Source organism: Miniopterus natalensis, chromosome 6 (genome assembly GCF_054644295.1).
Source record: "Miniopterus natalensis isolate mMinNat1 chromosome 6, mMinNat1.hap1, whole genome shotgun sequence".
Lineage (NCBI taxonomy): Eukaryota > Metazoa > Chordata > Mammalia > Chiroptera > Miniopteridae > Miniopterus > Miniopterus natalensis.
This window is the reverse complement of record NC_142086.1, coordinates 38,338,290-38,365,125: the sequence shown is the minus strand read 5'-3', so window position 1 is coordinate 38,365,125 and position 26,836 is coordinate 38,338,290. Positions and strand designations below refer to the sequence as shown.

Genomic DNA, 26,836 nt, shown 5'->3' with positions numbered 1-26,836 from the left:
TGTTATGTCCTAGTCACAGGGGCCCCTTTATTCAGAAATCTGTCTCCTCTCTTTTTAGCCAATAAATTGTTATTCTTGTTTTCAGTTTTGAAGAATTGGATTATTTTATAATGATTACTACCTCCACCTTCCTAAAAAGTCCACTTGCTAACTTTTAACTCAAAAGATCCCACATAAGAGGTGTTGTAACTACTAAGGGAATGCTTCTTAGTACTCACCTCAAGATCTACTTTAAAAAAAAAATTGGCTCTGGCTGGGTTGCGCACTTGGTTGGAACGTCTTCCCACACACCAAAAGGTGGAGGGTTCAATTCCTGGTCAGGGCACATACCTACGCTAGGGTTTGATCCCCAGTCGGGGCACGTACAGGAGGCAACCTCTCTCTTTCCCTCTCTCCCTCCCTCGATCCCTCCCTCTTACTCTCTCTCTAAAAGTCAATAAAAACATATCCTCAGGTGAGAATTTTTTTAAAAAATGTTAGTACTGAATTTCTGATGTACATGCACCAGAATCGGGGCCATTGCCTTTGTTCTTGAAAAAATAAGCTGTTGAAATAGCTATATGCTACTCCATAATCAAAGTCCTTTTCCCTCAATAATTATAAGGCATATACTTTTCAGTTCCTGCTCATGTAATAGTGGCCTGGAAGCTACCAATTTAACTAGCTGTCATGGGCCCAATGATCATTTATGTGTCCAGAGGAATGAATGTTGAGTGATGAATGTTGAGTGATGTGTGTGAATCTCTTGGAATTGTATGCTGGGAGTAAAATAGATTGGGTGAGTATAAGAATAGATTATGCTGGTAGAAAATATATAATATAGATTTTTACAGAATAAATTTCTACAAAGACACATAGATTGGTCCAAATAGAGAATAGATTGGACAAAACAATACATTGGACTAATTAATTTATTTCAGAGGTAGGTTCTCTATAAATTTAGTAAATGAGCTGCTTATTAACAACATTGTTACATTTATATTCAGTGTCATTTAAAAATAAGATCAGTATAGGCATTCAAACTTTTACATAAATGGTGCTTTATGGCTGATCACCCAGGAGGCTGCAGTTAGGCTCTAGCTCAGCTTTTTGGTTGTGGGTGATGGAACTTTCACATTTGCCTTTATTGTCTCTTCTCTGCCAAAATGAAACTCACTATTTAGGAAACTGCACCTGTGTATAACCATTTTAATACGTCTGTCTGCAAATTATAGACATGAAAATCTAATCTCCGTGTCATGAAACAACCTTGGAAAGCCCTGGTAAAACTGACCTGGCAATCTTTTGCTGACACCAGACACTAGGGTAATGACCAGCACGAAGCTGTGCCATACGTTGTCTTCTTTCTGAGCCCAGTGAGAGCTCTGGTGAACTAAGGCAAAGTTACAGTTATAGTCTAACACCACTCACTTAACTAGCAGAGCTTTTAATTTTGTCTCAAATGACAAAGAAACAACAACAAAAAGCCCAGGGAATTCTAATCTATTTATTTGGTGCCAAGTGCTTCTGAATTCTCAGGAAATGATTATTAGGGTATCAGAGTCACTATGGAGAAATGGGATGCCATTGAGGTCTGTCCTGGAACCTGGTTTTTTTATTACCTTGATTACCTGAACACGTCTTCTAATATTAGCAAACCCAGTGTATTCTAAATTATTGCTAGTAGCCTTTCCAAATCTCAAAACAAAATCCATTTTAATTTAAAATTATACTTTAAGAAGCAGTCAGGGAAGAGTGATGCAAAATTGAGTTAACACCAGGGTATCAGAGATTGCAAAGAGCTGTAAATCACTATTTTAGATGTGGAGGACAGGAAGTACATGTTTTCAAAGTACAGTGGTTTTATGCAAAGTGTTCAAATAGCAACAATTTGACACATAGGTATAACTGCCACTTCAGAGGGAGGACAATCATTTGAAATGAACACTCAGTAAAAACAGAAAATAAGCAGAATGTTGTTAGCATTCCCCGGGAGAGAAAGCAAACGTCTCAAGTGGCAGTTCATCCCACAGGTCTCTTATCCCTTACAGATAACATTTCATATAGCTGTATTAGCTTGCATGTGTTAATAGCTGCTAAACTAAAACCACATACCTGAATATGAGGGCTTGCTTCTTTTATGCGGGCTTGTCTCCTTTCTCCATAAATTTGTTATATGTCAGTCAGGGGAGGCATATAACTTCATTTCTTTTGAGTCTTCTTGCAAATCTCAGATATTCCATTATCCATTACGGTTTGGTAAATGCCATTGATAAACTGAAAATAAAGAATGACTAGCTCTGCGGGCAGAATAACATCTAGAAGTAGGCGAAGGAAGTTAATCAAGAGTGTGAAATGTAAAAGTGAAATTTAAAAATAGCTGAAATAGTAGGATGTGTAAGAAGCACTCAGAATACAGACTTTGCTACTATTTCTTGAGTATAGATCAGACATCTAATCATGCTCGTTCTGAATTAATCTAAAGTTGGATATGAACATTTTAGAGAAAGAGCTATAAAACTCTTCCCAGTAAAATTTGAATTGAACATTTTGAGGGGAAATAAAGTTCTTTAAGAAAAAGTCAAAGACATTGAGATTTTTTTCATCTTAGAAAAAAAGGAGGTTGAGATTATAAGTTGATACCACTTTTTAAGCAAGTTATGGGAAGTAAAAAAATCAGACTTTCTTGCCTTCACTGACTTTGATAGTGACAAAATATGCTTATACAGCAATAAACAATCGTTAGGTTTGATAATGGGGTACGCTCTTGATAATGCGGCTTCTAAAGTTATGGGTTTGTCCTTTATGAAGCTATTTAACTTAGAATAGACTCACATCTTTCTGGAAGGGTTAAAAGTGTCAAGGAGAAGCAAGGGACTGTCTTCTCTCGGTGGTTCACATTTTCCAGGAGTTTCTTCTTCTCTTACTTTCTAAAATCCACTATTATTTAGAAGCAAAAACTGCTGGAAGCCACCAGGACTTCTAAATGTGCTTGGCCGAGTTAAGCAATAGAAGCACCACCAATATTTTAGTGGAGAATTCTCAGGAATCACACTACATTACCCTTTGTTACATATGATCACATATGTAACCATCGCACTATGTGACATTCATTGCATATAATAATTGATTCACTACAAACGTGGAATTGTGGGTATAGCAGCTGAAAAAATTTACTTGTGAACAAAAATTAGAGCATATTGTTCAGTATTCTGTAAAAAGGTGCAGTAGACATAGTGGAAAATTTATCACATATCACTCTCTTCTTGTTGCTGTTAATATTCAAAGTCAAACCCAGTACCATTAAACTTAAACCATTCCCTTCCTGTGGCATTACCTGAAGTAGTTTCTTTAATTTTTTTAACTTTTTTATTGATTTTAGAGAGAGGAAGGGGGAGAGGGTGGGAGGAGAAAGACAGAGAGAGAGATTGATGTGAGAGAGACACATCGATTGGTTGCCTCGAGTATGTGCACACAACCTGGTTTTGTGCCCTGATTGGAATCAAAGCCACCACCTTTTGGTGTACAGGACAGTGCTCCAACCAACTGAGCTACACCTTCCAGGGCTGAAATATTTTTGATTCATCTCCAAAAATAAGAAACCAATATTTGTTGGTATTTGTTATAAAATAAGGGGAGACTCCCACAGAATGGAATTAGGGAAAAAGACCCCCTCAGTTAAATATATATATCTACCAAGTTCTTTTTACTTGCCAAGGACTCTTCTAGGAACTAGAAGTAGGCAGGTGTGTAAATGTCCGTCACTGAGGAGTGCTCGCAGACAGGAGAGAGCCAGACATGGAGGTAGATGACTGCAGTGCAGTGAGTAGGCATTGCAGTAACGGTGTGTGCAAGGTACTATATAGATTTGCCTAGGACATTTCTGGGTTATGTCTGTGGTCACGGTATAATTATTCATAGGGTCCTTTAAAATAGCTATAGCATTCAAGTCTGCCTGAGGTTGTCTAGCAACATTTTCCATAAGATAGGACAGAAAATCAAAGAGATTAAGAATGCTTTGCTGCACACATCATCTACCTCCAAATGGAAATGAAAACCTGGGTAGACTGACTTTCATTTCTCCCAGGTTTATGGAGGGGGCAGGGCTGCAATGGAAATTTAACTCATGTGGAGTGAAAGGAGAGGGACAAGGCAGGACAATCTAAACACACTTGTTGGTATATGATATGCACAAGGATTGTCATTAAATGCGCCGTTAAACTGTTAATTCCCTGAAGCTCTTGGGACTGAAAGATGGGGTGAGAAAAAACTAGAAGCTATAGGGGGAATTTTAGAAAGACAGGTGAAGGTTCAATATAAGGAAGAATATTTTGTGCAAATAGAAGAGTCCTAAAGCGGCATTTGGGTTGCCTGCGAGGCTGAGAGCCCAAGCTCCTGGCAGGACCCGGGCACAAACTCAGGCACCAGAGCGGGACTCAGAGCCCAGGCGATCTGAGTCCTCTGCACACAGCCCTGTGACCTAATGACTCGACATTAGGCATGGCATCTTTCTGAGTCGCTTTTTCATCCTTCCGAGTAAGAGTCCTGTGCTTGGGGAAACCCCTACGAGTAAAAACAAAACTAAACACACACGTAGAAATATCATTACAATATCGTTCCGTTTGTGTGAGCTGAGCCTCTCGTGATCTCCTCCGAATACGCACTAGAAAGGGACCCAGGAATCTCAGGACAGACCCCGCTGAGCTCATTGTCCGCCACTGGTGGAGAAGAGCCGCCACGAGGCCCGTGGTATTGGGAAGGCGGCCGCTCAGGGCTTGCACCCCTTGGGCTGGAGGAGCTGCAGAGTCTTGCTTGGCAGCTGGGTTTGCATAGCTCTGCGCCGCGCACGGACGGGACCTGTGGCAAAGCTATCATTAGAGAGGAACAAAGCAGAGGGCTGAACAAAGGACGCACCCTGTGCCAAGTTTGAAGTTTAGACTGTCTCAGTAATCCTTGTCATGGTAAGAAAAATGTCCACCCCTTCCCCCACCTGAAAACAATAGCAGACAAGTGACAAAAGCAGGATCCCTGGAGGTAGCCTGGGAGCTGGGAGTAGGGTGAACTAAAGGCTGTCCACGGAAGCGAGAGAAAGGAGTTGGCATGGACACGAGGAGACGCTGCCAACCCCCCGCATCCACAGCTCGGAGGTGCGGGGTTGGGTCAGAAGCAGTTTCACCTGCTCCCCAGGGTGTGAAAGCAGGAGCAGGTCAGGCCCGGGCCGAGGTGATGAGATCCCAACGCTCAGCTTTCCCAGAGGCCTCGGAGGGGTGGCAACACAGCTGGAGCCAGAGTGTTCTCATTGCCCCTTCTCTATCAAATTCTGGAGTATCTACATTTACAGATTAAAATGTTATCCAGTCAGTCTAGAGGAAAGTCTTCTGAAGGCAGTGGAAATGACTAGTTGTTCCGTTGTTTAAGAGTGTAAGAGCTTGGGAGTAAGGGAAAACTAGTTTCAAAACTCTGCTACTTACAGATTTACAGTAAAGTATTTCAATTTCTCTGACTTTTAGTTCCAACCTGTGAAAAAGTAATAATCCGTACACCGTCGAGTTAGGTAAAGATTGCATTGCACATGTAAATTGTGTAACACGTGTAGTGTCTGGCAAATGATTATTAACAATAAAATCTTGATTCAGCAAGGACTGTCGTCCATTTCTGGAACATTCTGTCACCCACACTAGGCTCTGCCTCACTTCACTTCATGACGTTCTGCCTGGTTCTTGACATTTCACCCTCTGCTTCTCCAAATACTGTGAGCATCTGTCTCCCTGCTTCCAAACCTCATGCTTCTGTGTTTTTTAAGAGGTAAAGCTAGAATTATTTCTAAAATCAATACCAACAATAGACAAAAATTTAAATCACAGATAAGACACATACACAACCTTTAGGAAATGCTAACCTTGTTCTTAAGTTCTGAATGTCTTTTATAACATTGACCCTGAGATCACTTATGTCAGGTGAACAAGGAATAGGGGTTATTATTTTATCTTTCCCTCCCAAGGAGTAAAAGTGACTCTCCAAAAGTCACTCTTAGATCTTGGATGAAGAATCCAGTGTGACGACCTGCAAGGGTCTCCATTTACTATGAAAAAGTCAATCTAGAGGGGATGATCACAAGTGTTAATTTTATATTATAATACTTTTTATGCTTACAGTGTTTTCTGGATTTGGATTGGCCCTCTGGTTACCCCTCAGAATACAGGGAGAGGGCCCTGTAAATTCCCTTCTCCACAGTTAAAGCAGTCCTTGTCACTGAAACTCTCATATGTGAGGTTACATGTCAGTGTCTGTGACATAGTCAGGCCTTGGCTTCTCAGCATCCACTCATGGCAAGTGCATTTATGTGTCCTGAAGCATATGGCCTTGATATATGATCCCAGGGCAAAAGAGCAAGGTATTTTAAGCTGGCCACAATTTTATTGACTCTCACAGGCTTGCTTTGTAGTCATTCCAATAAACTGGATGAGAAATTTCTGATGCTCCAAGCTCTCCAGTCCCCAGGACTCCATTTCATGATTCAGCGTCCAGCGACCAATGCAAGAGTGGGACACTGTGTGACACTGTGACCACAGGAATAAATAATCGCTTAGTGATTCTCTGTGAGGCAGAAAATTCTAAACATGGAGGAACCATTTCCCCCTGATGAGAGCCAGAAATCCTGCGAGTGCTTGAAATGGCATTCACAAGTCTGCATGGTAAACAGATAAAAACAGGAGCGCACCAGTTGCACAAATGACTTGCTTGTCACAAACTTGTCATTGCAGTCATCTAACATTCCTTTCACGGAGCCCGATGGAAAGTATGGAACAAACAGACCCTGCTGACGTTTTGGCTCCGCTAAGCCTTCCCCTGAGCTAAAGCATCTGCAGCATCTTCCTGTTCTAGACCCTTTATCTGCTGAAGTTAGCTGATACTGTACATGTCAAAGAAATGCCTGACTATTGCATTAACAAGTTGATGACAAGCAAGTTATTCCTGCCACTGAAATACTGCTGCTTTTAACGGGCTGCCATTTTGACCTTCACTTATTATACAGAAGAACCCTAACCGAGCAGAGCACGCGGGAAATACCAGAGATGTTGCCCCAGGCCTGCCAGATAAACACGGACCACCTGCCCAGGGCGGAGGTGCAGTGGCGTAGTGGACGCAGGCAGTTGCCCCAGGGTTATGGATGGGATTTCCTCCTAGAACCGTAAATGTCACAAACACATTGGACCATCTCAAGGATTCCTGAGATAAAGGGAACTGAACAGAAATGCATTTCCTCCCGCACCCCTCCACCCTACACACACGTGCGCACACATAGGGGTGTATATACTTTATAGGATGTTAATAGCTGGAAATGTTAATGTAAATCATATACCAGCTTCACACATAGTTTTTTGCCAGTTCTTGCAGTTTCTCCTGTCAGTAGCCTCTCCCCAGCTCCTCATTCAGCATGACATCTGGAACTGTCTAAACCTAATCAGAACCATGCTCTTATCCTCTCAAAAGCGAGATACCAGCCTCCACAGAAACCGTCAGGAGCCCTAGGACACCACTGGTTCATCTCCAGCCTCGGCTGCCAGCAGGGAGTGCTCATACACTATGCAACTTCTGGCTCCTGTCTTTCTGTGTAAGGAGCCTTCCTCCCCTGGAGACCCACCGGTGGTGTCCCCAGAGTGTGCAGACTGGTGGGTCTCCGGCTTATCGGCACACAGATCCTAGCTGGAGCCTGTAACAGGAGCCTGGCCTGCTGCTTGAGTATTCTGCCTCAGCCGTGCCACAGGCATATCAGACCCTGGAACAATGGAACATTTGCCCGAAGACTCTGGCCTTTTCACAAAGCTGAGCTTCTCTTATTCACCAAGGTGTCAGGTGCCCTGTATTCTTTTTAGGCCCTTCCTTAAGGGCTGCTTGATAGTGTCTTATCTGGTTTAAATATTGACGGGAAACATTTGCATTCTCAGACATTTTCTGGCTTGTGCTCTACCTAGGTGCTTTCATTTTTTTAAAGTCTTGTGTAAAAACGATTATCATTGTTTAGCCATGAGAACCCAAATTTCTTGCCAAGGTAATGATGGGGCTTAACTTTCTTTTATATTTAGCAAATTGGCCACAGTACTGTCTCCCAGATGAAATGTTTTACTCCCATCCCAAATATCTCTAGCTGTAATCTAGACCTCAGCTTTGTTACCTCAGAAGACAGGTGGGAAGAGTGTGAGAAGAGGGTCCTGTGTTTTACACAGTTAAGTATATTGTCCCTGAAAAAGGAAATGAAAGTAGTCTGAGGCGGCACTTATATTTCTCTAAAAGAAAACATAGAAACAAATGATTTGGATTTTTAAATGGAGTTTTAGTGACTTTTTCTTTCTTTTGAAAGTTCCTAATAGGATTTCTGTAATGATCTCGTGTTTTCCTTTTTTAATAGAACTTAAATGGCAAAGAAACGATATGCTATTTTTGATTTAGGGAAAAAATAAAAATCTTTTTTATGGGAACTCTCTTTTTAAATACACATTAGGGAATAGATAATGGGAACAACAAAAAATGTTCTGTCTTCCTATTTAGAGGGATAGCTGATTAGTGTATGTGTATGTGTTTTTAATATATATTTACTTACTTGAGTGTTTAGTTGTCTTTTTATTTTAAGAAAGCAAGAAAGGAAGGAAGGAAGAAAAGAAAAATTCTTATGCTGGAGTAATTTCATTAGATTCATAGACTTTAGGACAAGAAAGGAGCTTGATGGTAGGGCTGTGACTGTATCACACTCCCACTTTCACGATGTGGATACTGAGACCCCAAGGCGTTTAATCACATAAGCAAAGACCAGCAATAGGACTGTGGTAGAGCTGGACCTAATTCAAGACCTGACCTTCAATTCAGACATTACTCTCTCAGAAATTACATTAAAACTGTAAAAACTTTCTTTTAAACAGGACAGTCTTATTGGAATAATTTACATTGATGTGCTTAAGTCTAATAGGATATTTGCTTTCGGAATAACTGGGGCTGTGAAATGGCTAAGCCAACTTAGGGATATATACTTGAACAGTTCAGAGACATTTCTTCCTAAACTGTATTTTATCTGAGTTGTGTAAGGAACTGTTATAATTTCAATTAATTTTTTTCTGTTACAAGATTTCAAAGGAATACTCCATTCCCATTTAGGCACCTGAAAACATATATTTTTAATGGGTCTGTTCCTTTAGTAAGTACTCATTTAAAAAGGTCATATTCTAACATTCTTGGAGATAAAAGACCTTTTATTAGATTAAAAGAAATCTGTCCTTTATTTCCACTTTTAGCCGTGTTTCAGTTGGTTCTGGTAATTGTCAGTTTTGACAAAACACTGATTAAGTCAAAACATCAATGGTTTTGTTTGTTTTGGTTCCTTTGGTTTAACACACGGGGATAAATAAAAAATGTATTTACTTTTTTGTAGCTATGATAATTATATACCCTATTTTTCATTTATGCAAAACTTATTTTTAAGGGTTTTCTCTTTGTTTCATTTCTCCATTTTTGCATTTTCCAAACATCTGTACCGTGGCTGATGGCGAAAGTAGCAGTGACTGGCGCTTTTCCTCCACGTTTTGAGAGAAAGAGAATTGGCTGGAATAACACCTTGCTGTCCATATGGTCGACTTGAAATACTGCATTGAAAAGGTATTGTCTCTTTTTCTTTTCTGAAACCAGAGGTGAAACCCACAAACAAATAGCCATGTTGATGCCAAACCACCTGTTGATTCACATCAGACAAGTCCTTGGCAGTGCATTCCCCACATCATCAGTTGAAAAATCTAAATGGATGGTTGTTCTTTGTGCGTTGGTAGCATCATATCAACAATATATGCTGCCGATCACTCACTTAAAAAAGCCTAGGTTCTTCAGGTAGTCAAGAAATGAACTGAATCTTGCTTTTGAATTCAACAAAATGATCACTTTGTAAGTATGTTTGACTATGAAGTGGTTATTGATTCTTGCAATATTAGAATCTGTTGTCAAGGACAGTTCCTTGATTAATTCTAGTTAGGAAAAGCTGTAGCCTTTGTCTTATCAATTATTTTAATGTAAAATATGTCAAACACATAAAAGTATAAGGAATAATGTGTATATGCAAGAATTCAGCACCCGGGGTAGGGTTAAACAAATCTTAATTAATTTGTAACATTTATTTCTAAACCTCTTTTATCTTTTATTTTTCCATTACAAGTCACATACAGTGAAGTGCACAAATTAAATGCACAGATAGCTTGATGAGCTTTTATGTAAATATACATCCATGTGGCACCATCTAATCCAAGATACAAAATAGTCCTCATACCTAGGAAAGTTCCCTCATTTCCCCTTGCAGGTGATATTCTCCAAAGCTTTAACAAAAGGTTGAAAACAACCAAAACTATTCTGGCCTCTATTGTCAAGAATAAGTTTACATAAGCCATATATGATGACTTGTATAAAATGCATCCTACTATATGCAAAACAAAAGTTTGTTTATTGAGTCTCTCATTGTTAGACATGTGTTCAGTGTTTCCCAATCACAACCAATATTGCAGTTAACATTTTTATACATGATTAAACATAGAGAAGAATTGGTAAACTGTAAGAAATAATGCATTTTCAACTTTACGAGGGATTGTAAAATTTCTTTCCAAAGTGGTAGTACTAACATATTCTCATGAGCAATCTATGAGAACTTCTCCATATGTTTCACAGCTTTTGGAATGGGCAGACTTAAAATTTGTGTCACTCAGATGGGTATTAAATAGTATCTTTTAGAAGTTTTTTCACTTATAATTTATTGAGGTTTGCTCTTGTGTGTTGCCTATTTGTATCTTTGCCCATCTTCCTACTGGGTTGTTTTGCTATTGTTTGGATGACTTTTGGTTTTGGTTTTTGTTGTTTTAATATTCTGGAATCCCATCCTTTGGGCAATATAGAATACAAATATCTCTTCCCTATTTGTAGTTCTCTTTTAACTCTTTCTGTACTAGTATTTATTTTTAAGAGCTTCTAATTTTAATGCAGTTAAGTTCATTGGTATTTTTCCTTTATGGTGTGTGCTTTTATGTCATTTAAGAAATCCTTCCATATGACAAGGTTATTATAAACCTTCCTATATTTTGTTCTAACAGTTTTAAAGCATTGCCTTTCTAGATCTCTAATCTTCTTCACATTTGTTTTGTATATGGTATCTTATATGCATCCTATTTTAATTCTTCTTCATTTATCAAATTAGTCATCCTTACTACTAATTGGTAATGTCATCTTTCCCCTACATCAAATCTGTTTTTAGGATCTTTATTTCATCCAGTGGACTGTTTTTCTCTATTCTTGTACTAACACTGTAGTGCCTTAATTACCATAGCTTTATAACATTCTTGTTATTTGGTGAAGTAAATCTCTCTACATTATTTTCTTTAAAGTTCTCATGGCTTTTCTTGGCCTTTTGCTATTCAATATGAATGTTAGGGGTAGTTAGTCAAGTTTGGCAAAAGCCCTGCTGAATTTTATTTGTAATTACCTTAACTTTAGAGAATAATCTGGGGGAGAATTGACAGTTTATAACATTGTATCTTTCTGCCCATTAACACACTATCTTTCTCTATTAAATCAGATCTTCTTTCATGTTCCTTAATAATTTTTTATAGTTTTCACCCTATAGGTCTTGCTTGAACCTGTTTTGTTAGATGTCTTCTCATATAACTTAGATTTTGTTGCTATTATATATAGAATTGGTTTTTATTTCATTGTTTATTGGTTATTATTAGTGCATATTTAGCAACTTTGCTGAACTCTCTTATTAATTCAAAGGCTAAACCGGAAACTCTCTTAGGTTTTCTACATAGATGCATATACTATCAATAAATAATGACAGCTTTTTCCCTTAAATTTCAATTGTTCAATGTTCGGTATCTTTTTCCTGTCATATTGCATTACTAAGACCTCTGTGCAGTATTGAATAGAAACTGTGATATTAGGAATATCTATTCTGTTTCTTTAATAAAAATGTTTTGGAAATTTGATATTTGCTTAAGGGTTTTGATAAATCAAAACTATTGTGTCAAGGAAATTTTTACCATCTATTTATAATTTGCTAACATTTTTAATTATAAAAATATTGAATGCATTTTCTGCATCAATAATATAATAATATTTCCCATTAATGTGTTAATATTTTATATGATATTAGTTGATATATTTCCTGATATTAAACATTTCTTACATTCCTGGAGAAAAATTTACTTGGTCTCGGTGGGTTTTTTAAACCACTGTTGAGTTTAATTTGGTGATATTTTATGTAGTATGTTTGCATGGGGAGATTTGCTTTTAGTTTTCCTTTTTAAACTGTTATTGTAGAGTTTTGGTGTCATGGTAATATCAGCCTCATAAAATAAGTTGAGCAGCATTTTTTCTTTCTTTTTTTTTTCTTTTCTATTTCTGACACCATTTTTATATTATAAGGATTATCTATTCTAAAGATTTGGTTAACGTTGCCTCTAAAATCACCTTGACCTGGCATTTTCTGTCAGCAGGAGGTAGATAGTATATGGTGAATTTTGATTATCTCTTCATTTACTTCCATGGTTATCGATTTATTCAAGTGTTCTGTTTCTTCTTAAGTCATTTTGGGGAATTTTTTTTATTTTTTAGAAAAGTGCACAATTAACAGTTAATCCGCACTTTCACATTTATTTGCATAAAGTTGTTTATAACAGTCTGATGATTTTTAATTTTATTTTTATGCCCCCCTCTTATTCCTAATATTCATCTGAGCTTTTTCTCTTCCTTTACTAGTTGTTAGACATTATTTTGTTTTATTTGCTTTTCTTAAAATCTGGCTTTTGATTTTGCTCGTCTATTTTATTGTCTTTTTATATTCTATATCATTCCTTTCAGCTTTTGTCAACACTGTTTTCTTCATTCTAATTCCTTATAATTTAGATGATTTTTCTTTTCCTAGGTTTCTGACTTGAATTATTACTCATTTATATTCAATACTTTTTATTATTTTTAAAAATGAATTTTAGTCTCTAAATTCTTCAGGTTTCTAATTAGCTGTATAACAGATTTTAATATGTAGTTTTTTTCAGTTTTAAATATTTTATAATGTCTGTTTTGATTCATTTTTACTGCATGAGTTTTTTAGAGGTGTGTGTTTTCACTTTCTAAACATTTATTTGCTGTTTCTCTTCCTGATTCTGAATTAAATTGCATTATTATGATGGGATTTGTCTTATATGTTTTTAAATGGAAAAATATTTTTCGTGACCCTGGTATGTATACTTTACTGCTGGGCTTGAAATGTATAGGTGACTTATCTGTTTCTTTAGTGATCTTGCTGACATTTTTATATGTATACCTAACTACATGTTTTTTTAAATTCCACTTTGTAGTATTTCTGGCTTTCCCCACAGTGTTTAAAAAAAAAAAAAAAATGCCTAACGTGTTTTACCTACTTACTAAGTATCAATTTTGTTATGTAACTGTTGAATGAAGGTTTAGTTTTACCTATTTGTTGTAAACATATACAAAAGTAGTTGTCATTGATTTTTATACTCAGCACTTAATTATATTTACTCCTATATTTCAGTTAACATTGCTCCCACCATTCTTGGATTCTATGGTTTCATTTCTTCTTGTGGAATTACACTTTTTAGTAATTATCTAAGGAGAGGCCTGGGTAGTACACTCTTTTTGTATATCTAAAAATACCTATATTTTATCTCTAATATTAAATAACAATGTATCTGGGTATATTTGCTCAGCATTTGAAGGTATTACTCAGTTATATCTTAGGCTGTGGTTCTGTCATTTATCATTACTTACAAGAAATCTGCCATCTATTTTTCATCTCTTTGTAGGTATCTACCTTTTTCCTATAGTAACTTTTAAGAGTTTTTCTATATCTTATCTTTAATATCTTATAGTTCTTCTGAAATGTGTTTAGATGTGAAATTATTTTTAATTATTAGTTTTGAATTCAGGATATACTTTCTAATCTCAGGACTCTTAATTCTGGAAAATTCTCAGCTATTATCATTTTTTTATTGTTTCTTTGTCATTGCCTTCATTTTCTTTTGAGATTCTTATAAGATGTATATTGGTATTTCCCAGGAATTTATTCTATCTCAACTGCTTTTTTTAGTTTCTAAAAATATATTTTACTTTCTGTGATTTTTATTCCAAATTAACCTTTTTTAAAAAAAAAAAAAAAATGTTTTTATTGATTTAGAGAGCGAGTGAGGGAGGGGAGAGAGAGAAACTTCAGTTGGCTGCCTCCTGCACACCCCCTAAAGGGGACTGAGCCTGCAACCCGGGCATGTGCCCTGACCAGGAATCAAACCGGTGACCTCTTGGTGCATGGGACGATGCTCAGTCCACTGAGCCACATTGACGGGGCCTGAGTAAATTTCTTAACATTATCTTCTAACTCACTCTTCTTGAAATTGCCCAATGTTAAATTATCCTATCTAATACATTTTTATATCAATAAACATTTTTTATTTTTAGATTTCTATTTGGTTTTTTATTCACTTATCTTATTGCTGTCTGTTTTTATTTAATCATTCTTATTCTTTTATAGTATGATTAATTTATTTCTTTCTGAGCAATATAAACATACTCATGTTGAAGTCATCGTCGGCAATTCTTTATAAAAATCTATCTGAAGTGAATGTTCCAATGATTAATTTTGTTGGTTGTTGTGGGTGGTTTTTTTAAATTTTTTTCCTTACTGTCCTTGTTTTATTGGATTTATTGGGGTTACATTGATCAATGAAATTATATAGGTTCCAAGTGTACAGTTCTATAGTACGTCCTCTGCACATTGCATTGGGCTCTCAGCCTCCAAAGTCTAATCTCCTTCCATCAGCATCTCTCCCTCATGTACCCTCTGCCACCTGCTCCCCCTCCCTCCCCTCCCCTTTGCAAATCACCGGACTGTTGTCTGTGTCTAGGAGGCTTTTCTGGTTTTTGTTGTTTTTATGTTGCTTAATCCCTTCACCTAATTCACCCAACCCCCCAGCGTCCTTCCCCTCTGACAACTGCCAGTCTGTTTTCTGTATCTGAGTCTGTTTCTATTTTGTTTGTTTATTTTGTTCATTAGATTCCACATATAAGTGAAATCATATAGTATTTGTCTTTCTCTGACTGGTTTATTTCACTTAGCATAATACCCTGTAGGTCCATCCGTGCTGTCATGGTAAGATTTCTTTTTTATGGCTGAGTAGTATTCCATTGTGTAAATGCACCACAGTGTTTTTATCCAGTCATCTACTGATGGGAACTTGGGCTGCTCCCAGATCTTGGCTCTCGTAAGTAGCACTGCGGTGATCATAGGGGTGTATACTGTTTTCCACAGTGGCTGCATCGTTCTGCATTTCTACCAACAGTGCATGTTTTCTCTGCATCCTTCCAACACTTGTTGTTTGTTGATTTATTTATGATAGCCATTCTGACAGGTGTGAGGTGATATCTCTTGGTTTTAATTTGCATTTCTCTGTTGATCAGTGACACTGAACATCTTTTCATATGTCTGTTGGCCATCTGTATGTCCCCTTTGGACCTTACTATTCTTATCCTTTAAGCAGCATTTGACACTTTGAAATTCTTCTCCCTTGGCTTCCCTTGTACTAGACCATCCTGCTCCTCTGTCTAAATTGGAGACTCCTTTAATGTACATTCACAGGGTCTTTTTTGATGACCAGCATACATGTCTCCTTCCTACTAGCTTCTCATTTGCCTTCTGTATAGTTGTGTTTCCCACTCTCCAATGTATGCAGTCTTAGTGTGACTGTAAATTTTGATATCTTGTCCTCTTAGTGGGGTCCAGTAGATTTGGACTCAAGCCCAACCTATGGAACTTCTATTCCTGTACCTTTAAATTTGAGTGGAAGACCCAGGATTGGGAAAAGATGGTTGAAATGCATTTATTCTAGCAGTAATGATTGGATAAGATAATTGAACAGTTTCTACTCACTATTTCTACTAATGAATTACTTTATTAGCCCTCCCATAAATTGTTTCTTTGTTTAAATCAGCCAGAATTGGCTTCTGTTTGTAATGAAAGAATCCCTTTGGATGTCCACTTTTCTCTCCAACCTTGGAAGAATTATCCCTGTTCCTTATTTTAGTTGCCATGTTAATTCTTTTCCATGTTCCAAATCAACATATCACACATGCTCCAATCCACTGCTGTCCATGTCTAATTAATAGTGTTAGAGTTCTATCAAATATTTGACATATTTAAAACAAACCCCATTTTTTCCCCCAAACTGGTTTTCTTTTTCTACTTCCTTTCTTTTAATGCCAGAACCTTTCTCAAAGACTTACTCTTATGATGACTACACATCTAATCACCTGCCAAATTATTGATTCTATAAGAGGTACACTCAAGTGCCAGCGAGTTGTACTCTAAGAACTTGGAAATTAGAAACATGAGTTTGCTCTCAGAATTAAACCATGAAATCTTTAAGACCCTTGCTAATAGTAGCTATAACATTTATTGCGTGATTACTACATTCCAGGAATGATGTTAAGTCCTTTTCACGTATTATCATAAGTAGCCATTCATTAATTTTGTTGGCGGTAGGTATTTTTATTCTCAGAGAAGTTATATCTATTAAGATTCTTTAGTTGTAAATAATGGAAATTTACTGGCAATTTAAACCAAAAAGAATGTTGCAAAAACATCAAAAACTTACAGAAATAATGGGAAGGCATAAGAAGCCAGTTTGGAAATGCATTTTTTGCTACGTTTCACAATATTTTTTTTGCAGGTTAATATTGGTCATAGGCTTTTTTTTGTCTTGTTGTTTGGTTTTCTCTCTTTCTTTCTGCCTCCGGCCCTCTCTCCTCTCTCTCTCTTTCTATTTGTTCATACATTTCTAACTAGTGGTTTTGCAGTTGCCTGTATCTGGATTCCTGGGTTCCTAGTCTCAATCCAAATCTTAGAATGGTAGCTTTCAACTTCTTCCCTTTCATAAGATCATGAAGCTGTGTTTTAATGCTCTCATCTCTCAGTACCTGCAGCTCTATATAAGCTATTGCCCCAGGCAGAGTTGGACACATTTTTTACAGCCTGTTGGTGAAATAGTGAGCCAGGCTCAGGTCCACCATTTCACACTGAGCCTCTTTGGCCGCATTGCTTACTCCAAAGAGCTCAACTCAGCTACCTCTGTGTGCTTCTGGATCCAGATTTCAGCAAGCTTATGGCTTCAGCCCACTTTGCTGCTCTTAGTTTTTTTGCAGAAATGATCACCATCTTTTAAAGTCTCAGTCCATCTCTTAGCTTTCTTATTTTGTATTGAATCAATTTTTTCAGTTAACAATATATCTTGGACAATACTCTTGGTTTTTTACATCTCCAATATTTAGATACATTATTTTAAAACAAATATTATATATAATAGTTATTGTTATTGAATGTTTAGTTGTGCTAGTCACTGAACTTTATACATATTATTTTATTCAATTCTCTCTATAATCAGTAATTTTTATTCCCATTTTATAAACTGAGAAATTGAGGCAAATAGGCTAAATAGTTCCCCTTTAGAAAAGAGGTTATAACTAGTAAATATCCGAAGTAAGATTTGAGCTAAGTTTTCTCCACTGTCAAAAACGGTGCTCTTAAAGTACTATCTTATGTTTAGATTTTGTGGAGTTTTTGTTTGTTTGTTTGTTTTTAAATATATCTTTATTGATTTCAGAGAGAGGAAGGGAGAGGGAGAGAAAGAGAGAGAAACTTCAATGATGAGAATTATTGATCAGCTGCCTCCTGCATGCCCCCAACTGGGGATTGAGCCCGCAACCCGGGCATGTGCCCTGACCGGGAATCGAACCTCAGTCTCCTGGATCCTAGGTCGATGCTCAACCGCTGAGCCACTCCCGGACGGGCAGATTTAGTGGAGTTTTTTTAAACCTATGTTATGGAATTTATTTTTAATACATTAATTAAATTAACTAATATTTATTATAAAAATAAATCTGGTTCTATCTCAGAAATTTTATTTAATCTCTGTGTTTTTATGCATCATTGTTTCTCTCTCCCTTTCTCTCTCAATAGATGACAGTTTTGTTTGTTATAAATCTAGTAATTTGAAAGTTTGAAAGCATAATTCTTCTAGTAATGATTGCTTTTATTTAAAAAAAATTTAGGCCTATTTCCATTAATTATCATCATTAATGAAATTGTATGCTATAGGAAATGAGAAATTTAGGGTGCATCTTCACCCTTCTCCTCCCAGTTTCTCATATTTTGTTATAATGTATTATATTTTTATCTCATGTATAGTTTATTATTTATTTTTATGATACAGCTGTGGAGAGGATAATCACAAAGAGCTGGGGCATTTTTTTAAATAGTAGAGAGCTTCTAACACAAAGTAGGTGCTCAGTAAATACTTGTTATGTGTGAAATGAATGGACCTGTTTTGCGTGCACATGCATGTACACAGAGAAAGAAAGCGTAGCTGAGATCTCTTTAGAGTGTCCCTCTACTGCTGGATGACCCACCTGCTCACTTAAACTTCAGATTTTGTAAATGGTTGAATAGCCATATGATTTAGTAAATACTCTTGCTGTCAGGCAAACACAACCCTTTACGATCAATAAGCCCCTATTCAAGTTAGTCCCATTCATAGCTCTTTCCACGTTTGCCCCTTCTGCCCTGCCCTATCCCTACAAATAATAAATATATTTGGCAACTCTCATTCTCACATCAGTGACTATTGTTAAGTTTTCATTTGACAAATACTGTGTGATTCTTGAATATGAAATAGTGATTAAATAGCAATCGTTGGATCATAGTCAATTGCTAACAGCCCATGTTCTTCCAGAATAGTTCATGTTGTTAACTTTTTAAATAGAGGCATTTTGAGGTAGTTCTTATTGTTTTATTTTTTAAGGATAGTTCTTAAAATTCCCAGTTATAGTCAAAGGAAATCCTCTCTAGAAGTCAGTAAGAAAATTTGATTTTCCATTGAATATCACTAGGTGTTACCAAGAAACTTAATGATGATCAACAACATGGTAGAATAAAAATGGTGATGCTACTATTGTAAAAAATCTTACTAATAAAACAATGTAGATTAGCAGAAAAAGTAAGGAAGTATAAACTAGGTCGTTTGCCGGTGTGCAAATTTTATGGAAATTTTAATGACATTTGGTCGATTTATAAGAAGTACAGATTATTTGTGTTTATAAGAACTCTCAAGCCTTCCATGTGGCACAATTTTAACAATCTTTTATATGTAAGAACAGATTAAAATTATACTGTCTTCCTAGCTGTTTCTGTTCTTTAAATTGTAAAAGTGATTTTTATTACTATCTATTTAAAAGGCACTGAACTTGGAATCAGGATACTTGGTTCTGTCATTAGCTAGCTGTATGACCTCGGGTAATTCATTCAACTCTGAGTCAGTTTCTTCATGTTACATGTGAAGAGGTAGGTGTGATGCTCTGTAAAGCCCCTCACAGTGTATATGTCTAGTATTGGGCATTGTGTGTGTCTCTCTCCCATACATAAATACCTACATGTATAAACTTAACTGCATATATTGTTTCAAACATCAATATCCTAAGTTTTCCAACAGAATTTATAAGGAAATATCCAAGAATGGGATTCATTTTTCCTGAATAAGGCAGTTTAATTTAGCCAATTGATAAATACCTGGGAGCTAGTCTGGGTTCTTGATCAGGACTGACATGATAAAAGCCGCATTTTCTAAAGTGCTGTTAGATAGCAGTCCACAGAAGGTCAGAACGGAAGCAGTCTGGAATAGAGACCAGGTAGCCATTGTGCCATAGTTCAGGATGAGACAGGAAGAGTCCAGAGCACAGTGATAGCATCAGAGATGAAGCAGAAGAAATGAAATAAAGATACTGATATATATATTTGTTAAGTAGAACATCTGAAAAGATTGTTAAAAATCATGAAAGAGGAAACATAAATGTCTAGTAAACATGTGAAAAATATTTTAACTTACTAGCTCTCAAAGACATGATTTATAAAAATAATAATTCTCAATGCTAGTGAGAGTACAGTAAAACTGGCATTCATATAATAGGGATATTGTCATAAAATCCTGTAAAGTAATACGGCACTATAGTATCAAGAACCTTTTTTTTAATGTATCCTTTGACCCAATAATTATACTTCTAGGAATCTATCTACAGGAAATAAAATTTAGACAAAGATGTATTTATACATAAAATATTCATTACAATGTAATTTATAAAACTGAAATAAGGGAACAACAATTTTAAATATTTCATCAGAAAAATTATTAAACAATTTCTGGAGCATCCATATATATTATTGCATATAATAATTATTAATTAGATAGTTATTAAAGATATTTTGAAGCATTTTAAACTAGGAAATACACATGAAATAATGTAACTAAAAATATCTGATCCAAAAGAAACCTATATACCTAATATGATCCCAAAATAGAAAGATGAAAGTATTAGGTTATAATCAAAAGGAACACATTAAAATGTAAACAATAGTTACCTCTGTATGGTAGAATTAAGTGATTTTTTTTCCTTAAACTTTCTAAATGTCCTAAAAAATACTCTGAATAAAGAAAATAAAAATATGAACAAACATCAAATCATCTAATTCCAAATTTGATAATAATTCACCTTAAGAAAAGAATGCATGTCTACTATTTGCCACCTCTTAAAAAGATTCAAATGTTGTGCTTTCCCTATTTATTAAGCTCTTGAAATGTCTAAGACAGAGATTTTAGGAGTCATATCATATTGACTATGATATATATTTTCTGAATCGTATCACATTGTTTCTATTGCCCAGTGTTTTTCAGAGTCTTTTTTTTTCCCTTTTGGATTCCTGCACACTTGCCTTAGGTTACCAGCCTGCACTTGGAGATTCCAGAACCTCATGTTCCTTCGTCCATCAGTCAGTTCTGACATTAATATGCTCAAACCACATTTACATGTACGTGAGATTATCACAAGGGAAGAAATCGAGATCACGCCTTATGTTTTCAGTTGCTTGAACTTCTAAATTTGTCATTGTGTAAAAAGTTCATCATCTAATAATAGAACTTTGAGTAACTGAAACATGAAAATGAAGTAAAGGACACAGCCAATATCACTATAGAGTCACCTCTATCGGATGGAAAGAACTACTACTGATAAAATCTATCAGGCACCCATCTCGGCCACTCTATGTAAGAAAAAAATAAACATAACAACTTACTTGGCTCTGTACCCAGAATTTAGCCAAAAAACAAAACAAAAAACCCAGTTGGATGCCAAAAAGAATAAACCAGATAAAGTTTTATCAGCCCAAAATATACAATTAACTCAGTCTGCCTCTTTTCTAACCAAACCGTATAAGTAAAAATGTTATGTTTTTTAAAAGTCTAAATTCCTTACACTAGCCGATGGCAAAGTGCTGGAGGAACTAAAAATTTCCAGACCGCACCCTCTTTTCCTTCTTCTGCCAGGAGAACCAACCACCCTTTCTTTAGCTCAGGCCTCCCCTGACTGCAAGTTAGCCCAGAGCCGCTTGGACACAAGCTCATCTTTTTCAGAACTGTAAGTCCAGTGACGGCAGAGGCTGTGTCCTGTTTGCCTCCGTTACCTCAGGTTCTGGCAAAGTGCATGATCGCTGAATGATCTAATGAAAGATTAGCTGTTTAATTTAGATGATTTTAGTAGCTATAAAAATAATCTAAGGAAAAAGTTACTTGGATACAAATGTTCACACCCTATGTATTATTATATAACCAATTTTATTAGCATTTAGGCAAGGTCTTTTTACAAGGATGCTATCACCGAATCCTGAACATCTTTGGGAGTAAACATCTTCCAAGAACATCTTTTCCTGCAAGGCTATGAGTAAAAGCAGTGTAGTTGTTAAGAGCTCTTGCGATGATTAGTGTGACACCCATAACAAGTTACTAAATCTCTTTGAATCTCAATTTCCTCATCTGAAAGATGGGAATAGTAATAATACTTACCTCGGAGCCCTTGCTGTGGGGATTGGATGAGATCTCACATATTAAACAGCCTGGCTTGGCCCTTGGGCTGTTATTACTAGAATTAATGCCTCCCAGGAAAGCTGCTTATATTTGCACACACATCTTGACAACTACAACAGAGGATACGGGTATACCAGCAGGGCTCTCAGTGGACATAGAATTAGAGAGCTTAATGCAGCAACCAGTGCTTCTCAGGCTTCAGTAGCGTAAGAGTTACTTGGGAAGCTCTTTTAATATGTAGTTGTTTGAGTTTCACCTCAAGACATACTCATGCAGTTTATTTGCTCTGGGCTGAGACCCTGAAATGTGTTCTTTTCACATGCTCCTCTTGAGATTCTGGTGTAGCTTATCCCAGACCAAGTTCTTACTAACCCTGGAATCGTGACTCCAGCGCAGCCTTGATTGCAGATCGCCTCCAGCCCGAGGCCTCCAGCCCCGGGAATCCCAGTCAATATCATATGGCTGGGCTGCCCCCGCCCCCGCCCCACCCGACCGAAAGCCGAGAAGAATGGGGAAGGTACACTCAACTGGGAAAACTTGAGTAACTACAGTAAATTATCTGTTATTTTGTATTATTTTGACTAATGATCGTCTGCATTTGTCCAAAAATGAGCTGACTTGAGAAGTAAGCTTGAACTTTGGAACACCGGTTCCCCCCCGTAACTGCAGAATGACTGGCTATATAGTGAAGTTTATCCCTTCTTTTTCCATGGAATTGCTCTCTATGGAACATAGATGAGTAAGCACAATTGAAGTGCAAAGTGTTAAATGCACGCTTCAATTTAGTCAGTGCGTTTGCACATTGAAGTAATTAGGATGTATTTGAAAGCATTCTGCTTGCACTGCCTTGTTCTCCATTTCCTACAAATCAAATTAGTGAGGGGGAGATTGGATTTTGACATCATTTTGAAAATATTTTCTTTTTCTTTTTTAAATTTTCTTAGTATTGTATTTTTACAAAGTTCAAAACACAACCAACTGTGACTAAATTCATAAAAACAAAACAAGAAGTTTCATAGTGCAAGAAAATGAAAAACAGCACAGAGTAATAGTCAGTAGAGCAACGTAAATCATACCTCACCAATACGGTTGTAATAACACACCTTATCCGTGTCTGATCAATTAATAGCAAATGCTTATTCAAGTAGTAAATAGCACATTCTTTCACTTTGAGAGCTCCAAATGCAATTTTTTCATCACGGGTCAAATAAATATGAAAAGACAGTCAGATCCACTGAGAAAAATCTTAACTATCTCCTGTTTTCATTGTACTATATGTGATGCAATGAACGAATATAAACAAAGATTAGGAAGGGTGCTTCCTTTGTTTGCTAACAAAGCATTCAAGCTAGATTGCTTATTTTTTACATAGTTCTATTTGGCAGAACCAAGAAATGTTATGAAGCTGTGTGTCATAGACAAAGACAGACCTGAGCTTATGTCCCAACTCTCCACATTGTCTGCATTATCTGTAATAATTGACAAATGATTTCATCTCTCTGAGCCTCAGCTTTCACATCTGTAAAGTGAAGGTAATATCAACACTGCAGAGTCATTTTCCTGACATGCAACAGTGTACTCAGAGTGCCTGGAGTTTAGTAGGTACTCAATAAATGGCAGTTACTATTAATGCAGGAAAGAAAATTTGGCACGATAAGAGTCCAAAATCTTCAGAGAAAATAAGACTGAACAAAAAATATTCTGTCTTCTCACTTTCCTATGGCTATATACAAGAGTCACAGATTTTACCATAGAATTTTATGGGATTTCTACAAAAGGGATTGTTTTACCTGTATAGTCTTCCTGCCACCCAAATTGTTGTCCTTAGTGCAAATCAGTGACCTCAAAATACATGTTGAGCCCGGCCGGGCGTGGCTCAGCGGTTGAGCACTGACCTAGGATCCAGGAGATGACGGTTCGATTCCTGGTTAGGGCGCATGCCCAAGTTGCGGGCTCAATCCTCAGTCGGGGGCGTGCAGGAGGCAGCCAATCAATGACTCTCTCACCACTGATGTTTCTATCTCTCTCTCTCCCTCCCCCTTCCTCTCTCTGAAATCAATAAAGATGTATTTAAGAAAACAAAAACATGTTGAGAAATTCCCTTTATATTATTGAAGTATATATTTGAATGACTGTAATTTCTAGTACAAATTATCATTTCTTTTGTTGTAGATAAACAGTACTTTGGATTGGGTGCAGATTAGTTACGTCTAACTCCTTTGTATTTTTCTATACTAATTTTATAGTTTCAATAGCCTATGTGTTTATGCATAGAAGTGAAGGGGAGATAGAATCGACAGAAAGAGTAGATTCATGCGTGTTTCTTGGAAAGCTGAGATGTGTCCTATTCAACCCAGTGTTCAATAACTACTTCTGTGTTTCATATACAGAAAGTGCTATTTGATGTTTGCTGAATTAAGGAAATGAGCAGAAACAGAATGCTGAGAAAATATTTATATAGCATAAAGAAACCAACTCGAGTAGTGTGTGTGCCCTGGCTGATTTTTCTGTGGTTAGAGCATCAACCTACGGAATGAAGGGTCCCAGGTTCAATTCCGGCCAAGGACACATACCTTGGTTGCAGGCTCGATCCCCTGCCCTGGTTCAGGGCATGTGTGGGAGGCAGCCAATTGATGTGTCTCTCTCACATTGATGTTTCTCTCTCCCTCCCTTCCCCTTCCACTCTCTCTGAAAAGCAATGGAAAAAAATTAAATTTAAAAAAAAAGTAGTGTGTTCACATAGTAGACAGAGAGCTTAAAACTTGCTTATGGGCATCACTACCCCTTAGTTAGGAGACTCAGTGTGGAATAACAGCCATTTTTATTCAGAGCCTCTTACTCACTGGAGGAAGCACCTGAACCACAAGAGCCAACTGACCTTAGGGATGTTCTAATCCAAGGGCCTCATTTCTCAGCTAAAGGAACTGAATGACTTCATCAAACACTTGGTGGTATAGTTTATTGATACACAAACTTTCGTTTCCAGAATCTAGTCCAGTTCATTTGATATTGTGAATGTTGCCCTTTATGTCCTCAAACTATCCCCTTGGGGGTTCCCACATATCCACAGTGGCTTCTCTTCCCTCTACCAAGACAATGCGACGGCAGATCCAGCAGTGCCTCTGATTACAATCATCTCACCTGTTGTGGCATTTCCCATAGAGCCTAAAAGGCCACAATGAAAAGATTCTTTCATTGACTCTTAAATTCCTTTTTTTACCAGGAAATAATCTATATTAAATTGTTACTAACCATTAACAGTTCATCCAAATTACTTTAGCTCCTTTTCAAGTGATTATTAGCTAGAGCTAAAAGGAATGGAGAAGAAAGAACTGTTATAATTTGAGGAAGGAGAAAGTGTTGGAAGAGTCTGCGCTTAGGTGTTACCCAGGGTTAGGCAAGGCCAGCTTGGCTGTGGCAGGGGATGGGGCGTGGGGGTGTCCAGAGTACCCAGGAAGTAATTCCAGGATTTGAACCTTTGAGAAGGAGAGAAGAGACATGAAGAGATGAAAGAATAGCAAAAAGGGGCAGAGTACTGCAGGTAGACTTAGTAATTTGGTCTTTTGGTTCACTGTTTACTATATTTGTAACTATTGCATTCAGTGGAGAAGCTTTATGTTCAGGTAATTTGTGTCCTGTTACAATTAAATTGCTACTCTCAAGTAATGAAAAGAATTCCTTGAATCAAGTATGTGACATCCACGAAACAGGAAATAAAGCATTTGGTAGGTAAATATCTTCCCCATCCACCTAAAGAGTGGAGGAAGTGTTGATGGGCTGTTGACGGTGACTTAAACTGGCATACCAGGAATTTTTATAAATGGTTTTCCCATGCTCCGTTGAATCTGTTGCTGAGACTTTAGTTGTATACCAGCTGTGCGTGCAAAATCTCATAATTATTCTTACTGTATTAAGCATTTTATAGCAATTTTAGCTCTAAAATGCTACGCAATAGTTTTTATGCAAGTGTACCAGACATGTAAGCTGTTCCAATGAAAACATTTCCTTTCATTGAGACACGTGGTTTCAGGATTCCAAACTTAGCTCTCTGCATTGACAGAGGAATCTTTAGGACAGACATCAGGGTTTGAGTGGGGGAAGAAGGGCAAGTCGATTTTCTTGCACATGCTTTAATTTTTCAAGCAGCCTCATCAGAAAGGAAGCATTTCACTAATTCTGCAAAACACTGATATTAGCAAATACTGCTCCTGAGCCCTAGCTCCTCCCCAGCCTGTGCTGTGGAGAAAGGCACTGGAGAGGAAGCCGGGGAGATCTCTGCATCCCTCTGGGGTATAATGACACACAGGCAGAAGGACTTGGACTTAACCTCTCTGCAGAAGGCTGACACCTTTAACACTGCGGCGCATGCTGCTGAGCCCTGCGGTGGCAAGTCTTGGGCCTGAGCCCAAAGCTGGTGTGGAGTTTGAACCCTTGGCATCCTGGCCCAGGGCCAAGTGCTATCAATGGAACCCCACTGACACCTTTAGTTATTCTTCCTAGATTAGGATAGTAATTTACTTGTCTCTTTGATTTCAAGTGTCTGGTTTTGTTTCCAGATGCCTCCCAGCTCATCTGTATTCCAGGGGTTTCAAAAGACTTTAACCCCATTGGTTCTTTCCTTTGTCAGTTCCATTTGGTGCACACAGGAGGGGTGCAGAACTAGAGAGAGGCAAGGGAGGGCTGTGTGTGTGTGTGTGATGTATGGGGGCCTGTGGGGAGGGCTTGGTGAGGCTGCAGGAATAAATGAAAGACGTATTCACTTTCAGAATATGAGCTATTATACAGAGCAAGTCAGGATGGAGTATGTGAGGTGATATGTAGGACGATGTAGTGAGAAGTGTCATCAGGTAGGTTCCTAT

The 26,836-nt window shown here is 37.3% G+C and overlaps 1 long non-coding RNA gene across 1 annotated transcript in view; it reads left to right on the top strand.

The window, feature by feature from the left end:
* LOC148092889 (uncharacterized) overlaps nt 1-26,836 on the top strand; it is a 480,973-nt gene that overhangs the window by 400,226 nt on the left and 53,911 nt on the right. Inside the window, exon 6 of the long non-coding RNA XR_015714668.1 lies at nt 9,528-9,627. This is a non-coding gene — a long non-coding RNA (uncharacterized LOC148092889). The remainder of the gene's footprint in view (nt 1-9,527; nt 9,628-26,836) is intronic.